The sequence below is a fragment of the Rhinoderma darwinii genome, chromosome 7 (genome assembly GCF_050947455.1).
Source record: "Rhinoderma darwinii isolate aRhiDar2 chromosome 7, aRhiDar2.hap1, whole genome shotgun sequence".
Lineage (NCBI taxonomy): Eukaryota > Metazoa > Chordata > Amphibia > Anura > Rhinodermatidae > Rhinoderma > Rhinoderma darwinii.
Window position 1 is genome coordinate 46,744,493 of NC_134693.1, and position 12,586 is coordinate 46,757,078.

The following is a 12,586-nucleotide window of genomic DNA, read 5'->3' on the forward strand; positions in this document are numbered from 1 at the left end:
TCCGAGCTGAAGATGGAACTTGAATAGAGAATTACGTCAATAAGTGGCAAAAGAAGAGGTGGCATAGCATGCCGATACCAGGTGTGAGTATCCACTTGTTGTTCACGGTGGTTGGAAGGGTCCCGCTATGATAAGCTGATCCCAGGATGCCTGCTGCTCAGATCTGCTATAAACTTTATGGAAACCTGGAATAAAATATTGAATTTCCCCACTACGCTGCCACAGTAGAGATATAAAGCATTACACAGTGGTTGTTGAAATCAATGCACAAACATGCCGAATCCCCCAGAGTGACAGACGCTCTTGGTAGCCGCTCTCCACTTTATCTAATTTAGAGGGTTCTGAATGGGGGGACAACCTCTATTAATTCAGAAGTCTCTAATAAGGCATTTGAAAATGGGATTTCTAAACTGGACAATCCCTTTCAGGTTGAGAAATAGTAGTTTATGAATCGTCAAATTGTCAGAAGGGAACTTCACGTGGGGCACATATACATGACCAAACAAAAAATGAACAAATCAAAAACTGACAAGAAAAGTGAGAAACACAAGAAAGAAAGTTTCCATATTTGGAGCAATGTCTATTCATCTACATGGACAGCTGCTATTTTCAGAAATATGGTTTATTTATTCAGGGTAAAACCGCATTAAAGAAAGAATTTTGCTTTGTTGAAAACACACGGCTTTAGTTTTTCTTTTTAAACAATTTATCTTTCCAAAATTAAACATATCTTGAGTTTTCTGATGGAAAGAACAACAGGTTTGACAGAGACGGGAACAATCTTTATACAGGGATGCACACAGTCCATGGTTCATACAAGGTAGACAAAATGGAAAGTTGTCTATTCAAGTTTGTAAGGTGGCATCTGCTGCACATTATATTTGATGACCTCTTGACTCACCATGTATTTCGTTTGCATTCTTACATCCTATGCCGACCTTTTGGAGTTCCGTTGTCCTTTGCTGATATTTCTTTTTTATGGGACTGGATTTGACCTATGGAATACTTACCATATGCTTGCAGCTAAGTACTAAAGAAATATTCTAAGGAGTAGGTTGGGTCTCTCACATATTAGGAAAAGATTAATTCATCAGTGGTCCTTAAAGGGTAACTACATTTTCAGAAATCTTCTGACATGTCATAGTGACATATCAGAAGTTTTGATTGGTGGGGGTCTAAACACTGAGACCAACACCGATTGCTAAAATGAAGCAACAGAGGCGCACGGGTGAGCGCTGAGCCACTTTGTTTATCATCGGCTTTTCTCGGAAAACCGGGGAAATGGTGTACGGACTCAATAGAAAGTCTATGAGCCCCCACACCAACTGCTCGGCTTTCCAAAAAAACACGATCAGAAACAAAACGGCACAGCGCTCACCCAATCGCTTCTGCCACTTCGTTTTAGCGATCGGTGGGAGTCTCAGTGCTCAGACCCCCACCGATCAAAACGTCTCAAATGTCAGAAGTTTTCTCGAAGTTTAGATACCCCTTAAACCTTCATAAAGATGACTGGTCCAGATTAATGTTATATAGGAGGTGACACCACACCTTGACCTGCATGTCACCCACGCTTAATAACACCAACCAAAGCCAGCACAGTCTTTTTGTTGACCATATGAACTAATTGCTGTGCATTTATTGGTTTTGCCACTAATTTTGTCTGTTCCACGCAATAATGATAGACTATATTATAGATATCATGCACCTGTCCACCTTCTGTATTAATATCTGTATTTGTTAAAATTACTGAAAGACTATTGTTTGCTACCGCTTTCGCTGAAATACTACATTGTTGACTAACTTCTAATACTTCTGATTGACTAACGTAAATCATGTGAGAAACCACTGTTTCGAAGTCTTCCCAGGTACTGACTCCATATGTCCAGTATAAATTTCTGGTTTATACAAACATTTGTTAAATAGCCTATTAGGCATTAAGCGGTAGTGCCAGTGGCGGAAGGGGTTTTGCTCTGATCCGTACCTCTTATCTATGGTTGGCTCACTCATTGAATGAAATGCAGTGTAATACTTATCATATATATGAGATCAATTAAAATATTCCTATCATTATAAAAAGGAGAATATCGATCAAGAACTCAGAAACATGTATGATGGCAAAACACCACCAAGTGTAATAACAGTGTCAAGACTTCCCAGATATTCTAATGAAATGCATCATCGAGCATTTATCTGTGTCTTGCCAGTAACAACTGATTATATGGTTTAAATAGTTAGGGCCCGCTGTGATCACCAAATTGTCAGTGGGCCTATCAAAAGATTTGGACAAAGAAACATCTATAAGTTGTATATTAATCCCATGACAAGATATTACACATAATACACTTGATTCAATGGAAGTGTGCAAATGGGCCATTAGTAAAAAGTCTGAATTGAAGCCAAATACGTGCAATATTTAAGGCCAAAATAGGATTAGGAGGAGACAATAGACGGGCACAGATTGTTTTGAGCAATACTTCCTCTATGCCTGTGCCACCCAGTCTGTACATTGCAGAAGAGGAAATGCTGATCAAAAGACTAAAGAAAAAATTGCCTTCCTTTTACCAACAATCTCAAGGGAAACAAGAAGCAGGAACCTTTTTGCTGCTGATGTGGACAGTTAATGGACATAATTCATACAGTCGATGACGTAACATGGTCTTACACAATGCTTCTTTCTTTTTGACAACAGGAAAACTTGTTAGGTCTTGGCCATTCGATAATTACGGCTAAAAGACAACTTGTAAGGGTTTATCCTCTACCTCAAGTTAGAATCTGGTTGATGAAAGTTGATGTGGAGGGTCAGTTCAGGAAGGTGTCCTGGACTTGTTACAATGTCTAACTCAACATAGTAAAATAATAGGCAAAAAAGAAAAATACTCTATAAAACAACTCAATGGAGCAGGGTAATGAATTAGGAATTTTGCATAAGCAATATGGGATCATAATACAAAATGCTTACTCATGATTTTCTAGGAGGCTGACACATCAGGTTGCCGTTACAATGGGGTTAGAAGGAACGCTCCCTCCCCTGTATTGCTTTCTGCAACTGCACTAAAAAATGTGTACAAACAATTCATCTGATGTTACAACATGATCATCAATCCATGCTGAACTTTCATCCATGACATGGTCTAATGATGCACAGACTCTTTGTTATTTCTCATCAACAATTGATGACAGCATTTACTTACTTGCAATGTGCGGGAAGTGTGTGCAGACGCTTCACTCTGCCAATAATCATGGCAAATTGAGGCCATATGGGATAACTATGTAGAATGCTAATATTATCCAAATCCAGCTAGACAAGGAAAAATGTTCGCAAACTTTATAGAGAGAGCAAATTATTAGAGATAAAATATCAGCAACAAAGATACAGAAAAAATAATGTGGAACAGAGGCGGCTTCATAGTGAACAAACTTTATTTTCGGGGACATACTGTACAACGGAAATTTTCAAAGGGATATTCCAGATGTATAAAATCTCAGCCTGCATAAAATACAAAAATAATATGCTTCCCGACCCACTGCCGCTGTCTGGGTCCCCTGCCACTCTTCTACTTATACGCCAGCATAACGATGTGCCATTCATGGGCATTGACCGCCATGGTGACATGTCATCCACAGACCATTTTTAGTGGTCTTGCTCACATGTCATATATTCATTAAGCCAGAGAACAAACAGAAAAGTGGTGGTGACCTGAACAGTGGTGGTTAGGGGAAGCGCATAATCTGAAAGATAAGTCTATCGAAACATTTCTTGCTTGCCATGATGCCCTCTCTACCCTTGTCCTGTTCTGTTCTAAATAAGCCACTCATATTTTTCCCAGGAGAAAATTATTTTGTGCCCCCCTTTTTTTCCACCTTCTAGTGCTAGTGCATGTGAAACAGGAAAATATGTGAAAGGGGATTGTTGAAAACTGTACTATTGCTCTGTTGGCTAAGGCCTCATGCACACGACCGTGCCCATAATTACGACCCGTAATTACGGGCACGGCCGGCCGCGGACAGCCGGCCGTTTTTACGAGCACGGTCCGTAAAATGAAAAAATAGGACATCCTATTTTTTCCGGCAGGTTTCTTTGGCTCGGGCACCCTCCCGTAGAAATACGGGAAAGTGTCCATTGGCCATAGAAATGAATGGGCCCGTAATTATGAACTGTAATTATGGACCGTAATTACGGTCCGTAATTATGGGCGATTTTACAGTCGTGTGCATGGGCCTTAAGGAAACCAGTAAAGGGTCCATGTACTCGGCATTCCTGCATGGACAAAGCCAATAGAGGCATTCAGAGTTCCTATGACTCTGTGTTACATACCCATATGCCCTATGTGTGCCGTCTTGTTGTATTGATTCTAGGGCAGAATTTCTACATAATATGGCATGCAATGAAGCATGCCATGATTTTTTTTCTCACAGAATAAGTAAGAAAAAACCTTTGTAGAAAAGCAGAGCCCCACGAAGCCATAGTATGGACCTATAGAATAATACGGGTGCTGTATGACAGAATTGTACCACATGGATCCATAATAAAATGGTAAAGAGTTGTGGCCCTCATGTGACTGATGTGCGGCCCCAGAGGATGACAAGTTATTATGACACAGCCTTTCCAAGGAATTTGATAAGGCACGAGAGATTCTGTACGCTGAGGGCTCTACCAAACCATAAAGGTCAGAAGAGCTCCTCTATTTTATCCTCTGTTATGGACTGAGGTATCTTTCCCATCTCAAAAAAATGCGTTGTATGTATGTTAATATCTATGTATGAGCTTTTTCCATGTGCCTTTGATCTGTGTTCCCACTAAATGTATTTCTCAAAAACAAGGATAGATCTCAAACACTCTATTGTGAAAAGTATTTTCAAACCTGTTTTTTAGCTAACATATATGGAGAAAATTCTGAAAATACAGTGGTATACAAAAGTTGTAGTGTACATGTATTTGCATGTTCCTACCCCTAGATCCGACCCCAGCTATATGTGATGAGGAGCTTGGAGACCCTCACAATAAAGTACGTCTTAAGGCCTTGTTCACGCAGAGTTTTTTTGCAGGCAGAAAATATCTGCCTCAGAATTGCTTCAGGGACTTTGAGGTGGATTTTGACCTGCCTGCACCTTTTTTCTGAGTTTTTTGCCCGCGGCCAATGAAGCTAATGCAAGGACAGTGGGCAAAAAACGCTTGGTAAGGAGCACCGTGTTTTTTTTTCTGCATCCCATTGATCTCAATGGGAGGTCAGAGGCAGAAACTGCGGCAAGAAGGGAAATGCTGCTTTTTTCCCCGCGAGAAGCTAGAAGCCACCCGGGAAAAAAAAAACACCTCTGCCTCCCGTTGAAATCAATGGGGGAGGGGGATATTGCCGGCTGTTTTTTGGCACGGATTCCGACATGATTTCCGCATCAAAAGCTCTGTGTAAACAGGGCCTTAGAGGACTGGAATTGGTCATGTGCATGTCCATCAGGAGGTCTGGAGGTTTTTTGGGAAGCTAGAGTTCATGTGATGTGAATATGTTTCAATATAAATTGAAGTTGATGTCCTATGACAGATTCTCTTTTAATTCCGTTCCAGTTTACAGTCATTGCCTAGTTTTTGTGAATGGCAATAGGTAATGTCCATGTTTCCTCAGTGTCTCAAGTGGATGATCAACAGTTTTGGTGTGAAATGCTAAAGTGATATGCCTCGTGGAGCAGCATTAAGACTTTCTATCCACTCTAGGCCACGACAGGCCATTAGCTGCGATAAATGAGGCTAAGAGGACACTTTACAATACGGTGGCTCGCGGTGCTTCTGCCAATTGGCTGAGAAGGATTCCTGGCCAAAACGCGCATCACATCAACCTGCAGCCGGCTTAATGCTTTCCTGCTGATAGATTCAGAACTAAACATTTACACAGGCGACACTGGAGTTCCCATTAACGAGCAAACAGACGTTTACATACGGCTGAAAAACTTGCTGAACTGAAATCTAATGGGACAAGATGATTTCTATGTATAGCGGGCTCAGTAGAAATGCGGACTACACCATAGGTCATTCAATAAGAAGAAAATATATTAAATATTTGCTCGGAGCGACGATTCTACCGACCTGGGAGAACCTTTATTACCACCGAACAAACCTACATCAGCAAATTTCACATAGATTCATTGGATGACACAAACAATATATGTGTGAGATATTGCTGGTTATAGGTTCCAAATAAAATTGCTACATACAATACATTACAGTCATTTTATCCCATTTACCCTTTAAAGAATTAAGGGCGTAAAATATTAAGCCTTTGTAATATATTCACTATCAATAACGTTCCATGGCGGTCTTGCCAGTTCCCAGGCCTCTCTGCTTACAAAATGTACAGTGTGTGATGTAGTGACATTCAGGTGACATTTCAGGACGTGACCACAGAGGCCAATGATGACATTGCATTGAAGTCACATCCTCACATGTTCTCTATGAGCAGCAGTAGTCAAGACCGGGCGCTATTGACAAAGGCGCTTTGTTTTTAACCCAAATAACCCTTTTAAGTTCATATCATACAAAAAATATTACATTTGCTGAACCTTGCAAACACATCAAGATCGTAGAAATTTAAGAGAACGATACCGTAGCGAGTGCGATGAAGGATTTGACTCATACATAGAAAGACAAAACAAAATAAAATAACAAGAATATACGAAAAAACAAAAACAGAAGGCTATTAGTGGAACAGTAGTTGAACTGCCTCTCCTACATATCCATAATACAACTTTTGCCGAAACCAGCCCTTGAGTGCCCAGCACTGAACAAAATACTGTGTATGTACAAAAATAATACATGACACCATAATTGAATATCCATTGCATAGTACAGCCATCTTCAGAAGATATGGATCATTTTATATTATTAGTTAAATGGAAAAATAACGTAATTGATGATAGAACAATTTATATGCTACTGTGAATGAGATAAGTCTGCAATCTGCAAAGGTCTGTCTATAAGTAGGGCCATTTTCATACATTGATGGGCCCAATGCAAATATTTTATAAATTGGCATGCCCTGAATATTTTTCCCCTAACTTTTGAAAATGGAAAAGAGGTAGAAATCCCCCACTGCCCTTCCTGAGGAAATTGAACACCGCAGCAAAATGTAAAATTTTTTACTAGGTTCCGATTTTTTTTCCCCTAGTGGCTGAAAATGAGATAGATTTACAAAAGAAGCAGTACTGATCTTTCCCCGGGCGGTCCAGCGCTGACGTTGCGGCGACATTAACAGTGATTGTTTACATGCATGTGACCGCTGCAGCCAATCAGAGAGCTCAGCAGTCATGTGATGTATTTCTGGCATTATGCCAGAAATACGATTTGTCACTGCTGAGCTCTCTAATTGGTTGCAGCAGTTGCATGCTGTGTACATGTAAACAATCACCCGGGGTGCCGCCGAAGCGTCAGCGCTGATACAATGTCCAAAAAAAACGACAATAACAGGTTGATTATTATAAACAACATCACAATGTCAAGATCTGTTGCTGTGGTGCTGTATTTGTGGGGGGACGTGGTCCAGAACCAAGGTGGATTAGACCGGCAGCATGGGTGCTGTTGGTCTCCTGGGTTGCTCCCTCTGCAGGTGCCATGTTGCAGCGGCATTGGTTGCCATGGGATACTACACTTGGTAGAATAGGGACCCATTTGAAAGAGGTCGCAGTGAAGTGGCAAGTCGGCTTATACAGTTTGATCAAAATATTTACTATTGTGCTCCAGTAAGTAGGGGAAAAGGAGTACAGTGCAGGCCAGACAGGTGATAGTGGTGGGGGATTCAATTATTGGGGGTACAGATAGGGCAAAATATCACAGACTGGGAATGCCAAACTGGCTGTTGTCTTCTTGGCACTCCAGTTCGACATATCACAAATCAGGTTGATAGATTACTGGGAGGGGCAGATGAGGACCCAGCGGTTATGTTGCACATTTGCACCAATGACAAAGTTAGAGGTAGGTGGAAGGTCCTTAAAAACATTCATTTTTTTAAAAAAATACTACCCGTACCACACCAGACAGTTTAAAATAAAAAATTACCAAAGATCGCTAAATTGTATGATAACCAATGTTAAAAGCCTAAGACCCCATGCACACGACTGTGTTTGGTCTGTGATATACAGACCATATGTCGGCCGCATGTCCCGGATCGAACATAGTTCAGGGAGCCGGCGTTCCAAGCATCACAGTTATGTATGATGCTAGGAATCCCTGCCTCCCAGCGGGAATACTGTCCCATACTGTAGTCATGTTTTCAGTACGGGACCGTATTTCCGCGGGGATGCAGGGACTCCTAGCATCATACATAGTTATGATGCTAGAAATTCCAGGTCGCTGAACGGTGTTCGGTCCAGGAAATGCGGCCAACATACGGCCGTATATCACGGACCAAACACGGTCATGTGCATGACACCTTACAAAGGAAATTTATGAACTGGAATTAATAATGTCTAAAAATATGTACATATGAGTCAACCCTTCCTTACCTTTGCTACAATTTGGTTAAGGACATAACATGCTAGCAAAACCCTTCACAGGCAGCAATTCACATCACAACCAATAGGTGGCCTCACAATACACAGATACATATAGCATAGAAATCTCATGACAGAGTATCATAAAATCATTTTTTTTTTCAAAGCCAGTCATCTCGCGCCACACATCTCCAAATAGGTTTGGATAAGAGGAAAGGTAAGGAAGTATAATACTGTATGACATAGTGGGGATAACTGAGACATGGCTGGATGATAGCTATGACTTGCAGGCTTAACAGTTTGCTCAAAATAAATAATGGAAAGTGGTAAGAGTTAATAAAACAGAGTACACAAAATGTACTATTAAATAGATGAGGCAGCAAATCTCAATGAGGAAGTTATTATGGGGACCTTCAACTACCCTGATATAAATTGGGAACTGAAACCTTTTGGATCTAATAAAGGAAAGATGTTTTTGTCAATAAAAATGTGTGTGTGAAATATAACTTTATCTCTTATTCACCCAATAAAGGGTTATTCAAACATGTTGTTGCTTTTTAAGAGAGAGTTTCACAGACGTCAGATGTCAGGAATGATATTTGAAACCCAAACACTATGGGTGATTGATTCCTTGCCACTGCATTTATGCGCTCTTTGAAATGACAGCCATAATAACCTTTTCTCGCGTCCATGGAATCCGAGTAAAGCTGGTTTTGGCCCATCTCTACTGAGGAATAGTTTGGCCGAGAGGAAACGGGTCTGGAGGATTTTTTTTTATGGAGAGCGGTTCCCCGATCCCCTTGTACTGATTAAACAGTGGATATTATCCAACATCTGAACAGGTGTTGACCCCTATATTCCATGACTGTAAGGCTGGGTTCACACGACCTATTTTCAGGCGTGAACGAGGCGTTTTACGCCTCGAATTACGCCTGAAAAGACGGCTTTAATACGTCGGCAAACATCTGCCCATTGCTTTCAATGGGTTTGCCGATGTACTGTGCCGACGACCTGTCATTTTACGCGTCACTGTCAAAAGACGACGCGTAAAATTACAGCCTCGTCAAAAGAAGTGCAGGACACTTCTTGGGACGTTTTTGGAGCCGTTTTCTCAAAAAACTTCTGAAAATCAGGTGCTGTTTTCGCTTGAAAACAGCTCTGCATTTTCAGACGTTTTTGAGTTTGCGTGTGAACATACCCTAAGGGTATGTGCACACGATATCGACAATTATGGCTGAAATTATGGAGCTGTTTTCAGGAGAAAATAGCTCCTGCATTTCAGACGCAATTTCTCGTACTCGCGTTTTACGAGGCGTCAATTACGGGCGTAATTTGGAGCTGTTCTTCATTGGATTAAATGAAAAACGGCTCAAATTACGTCACAAGAAGTGTCCTGAACTTCTTTGCCGAGGCTGTAATTTTACGCGCCGTCTTTTGACAGCGATGCGTATAATTAAAGGTCGTCGGCACAGTACATCGGCAAACCCATTGCAAGCAATGGGCAGATATTTGCCGACTTATTGGAGCCATCTTTTCAGGCGTAATTCGAGGCGTAAAACACCTCATTTACGCCTGAAAATAGGTTGTGTGAACCCAGCCTAATAGAAATTTCTGTGAAACCCTCTCTAAAAAAGCAACAACATGTTTGAATAACCCTTTATTGGGTCAAAATCTTGCTGTCTAGTTTGATCAAAAGTCTAGAAAAATAATGTTATAGATATACGTTATACGAGATACAATGTGACCTATGATGATGATGATGTATAAGTACACGGCATATGGAATAATTTTATATGTATGTTAGTACTTTTCTATTTAAAAAAAAAAAAAAAGAAACAGTAAAAGTTATATTGTATATATATATATATATATATATATATATATATATATATATATATATATATATATAAACTCTGGATCCATTTATTTTCTTTATAATTATATAATACGGAGGACTGTTAAATCTAAGTCTCGGTGGTGGACTTCTAAATTACACCATCAATCTTCATCTTCAAACTGGTATAACTGGGGAGGGCAGCGGCTAGGACGAGTTTAAATGGAATGGAGGCTGGGCATGCATGGTGCCGCTCCTTGTAGACACTGAAGCGCCTAGGGAGAGTGTCAGGGACTGCAAGGGGTTAAGAAAGGATGGAACGGTTTAAAATAATGCCCAGGACCAGGATTGGTCAACAAGGGGTAAGAGGGGCGTGGTTAAGAAGATATAAGGCAGGGGTTTGGAGCGGGAAGCCCTCTTACCTTCAAGCTGCAGTGGAAGAAACACCTTTGCTGCTGCTGTGGGTGGAGATTCAGAGCGTGGTCGTTGAGAAGATGGCAGAAGAACTATTGCGGAAGGTGGCACAGCGGGTAGCGTCGGAGGGACCTGCCTGGCTGGAATCCCTGTTGGAGGAAGGAGAGAAGCGAGGATCTGAGCGGGGCACGGAACAGTCGGGAGCGGCTACCCGAGGTAGGCCGCAGCGCGTTACACGCCCTCCGGTTCGACTGAGCCCTAGCCCTGTTGCTATGAGGGGTGCTGTGACTGCTGCACAGTCATGCGGTGGTCCCAGCAGGTCCCCTAGGCCTATGTCGACGGGTGCTTCGTCGGTCGACATAGTGCCCCCCTCCCCCCCGTCCACTCGTCGCGCTGGCGTCCTTCCCCATGGCGGTAAGAGGGCGGCTGTTAAACCGGCACGGGCACGGTACAACCCGCCTCGAGCTGCTGATGCGGGCGTGGAGGCAGCGGCCGACTATCGTGACAGTGGGGTGAATATGGCGGACTCAGGCGACTGGTCCGACATGGTCGCTTACCATGCGGCAGGTTCACAGGAGCTGGGACTTGCTTCTGGGGCCTGTGTGCAGCCGGGGTCGGCGCCATCTTTCCCCGTCCTGTTCTCTACGCAGCCAGAATTGGCGGCGGGGGGAACAGGGGCGGGACGTCCTGGCAGGCGCAGTGCAGCCAGGACACAAGATGGCGGCGCACGAAAAAAGAAGATGGCGGCGGGTGCGGGGAGGCGGACGGTGAGCAAGCAGCCCAGCCAGGGGGCGGGGGCTTCTGCGGTGCCTGTCGCTTCTCCACCCCGGTCCCCCCCGGGCCCCTGTCAGCATGGGTCAGGGGCAGGGGGGGAGTGTGCTAGGAAAGATAGGATTGAGGGTGTTTTGGATTCTATTTGCCCTTCTCCTGCCTTGTCATCTTTCTCTCCTGCAGGTCCAAGAAGGGAGCGTTCCAGGCGAGGGAGGAAACGCCGGGCTGGTGGACATCGCCGGCACGGCCATCATGGACGTCGCAGGTCAGGTGACGGGAAGAGGCGTGGTCGACGGTATTCCTCGTCTTCCAGCGATGGTTTCTCCTCCTCGTCTGCGACGACGTCCGCATCATCCGGATCATGGAGGAGGTCGTCGAGGAGATCCTCACGGCCGCAGAGACGCAGTCGACGCCGGGAGGTGCAGCGCTTGTCGGTGGATCAGGAGCAGCTGTCCCAGGTTGTACCTCCCGCCGGGCCGGTGGAGGAGGTGCAGGCCGTGGTTCCAGTGCCGCGGCAAGTGGCTGAAGGACCCTCTGGAGTCGGTGGGACCTCTGGGAGCGGTGAGTCGGCCTGCGGTGACGCATGGCTTAATAAACCTAATGCAGCGGGTGCGGATTTGATTTCTGTTTTAAAAGCCGTGGTGGCTGGGTTGAAAGTGAATGAGGGAACGTCGTGTCCCTCTGTGCCACCAGAGGGAGCTATGCCCCCGTCTGAGAAAGAGAATGCTTTAGCTAGTTTGACGTTTAGAGATTCATTGTTTTGTGGAGTCGCTCCTCTCGGGACTCATTTGTCAGCTGAGGTCAAGGACAAGATTTGGAGGAATGAATTTGTGGATATTTGGTCCTTGGTCTCGGTGGAGCAGGTGACTGTCGACAAGGAGCGGGGCTTTGAGAGAGGTTCGGATAGGAAAGCGAAAGTAGCGAAAACATTTGGCAACTGGGTACAGTGTTACGCTACACTGGCTCATGTTATTTGCCAACGCTATCCTGGGAAAGGGGCCGAGTTGTTTGTCTATTTTGACACAATTTTCAGCGCCCACAGGCTGCACGGTGGTGCGGCCTGGTGGCGATATGATGAAGAATTTCGGCGAC

At 43.6% G+C, this 12,586-nt stretch overlaps 1 protein-coding gene across 1 annotated transcript in view; it reads right to left on the reverse strand.

Annotated features, from left to right (window-relative positions):
• Window positions 1-12,586, reverse strand: part of RGS5 (regulator of G protein signaling 5) — a 116,661-nt gene that overhangs the window by 84,717 nt on the left and 19,358 nt on the right. The window lies entirely within an intron of this gene.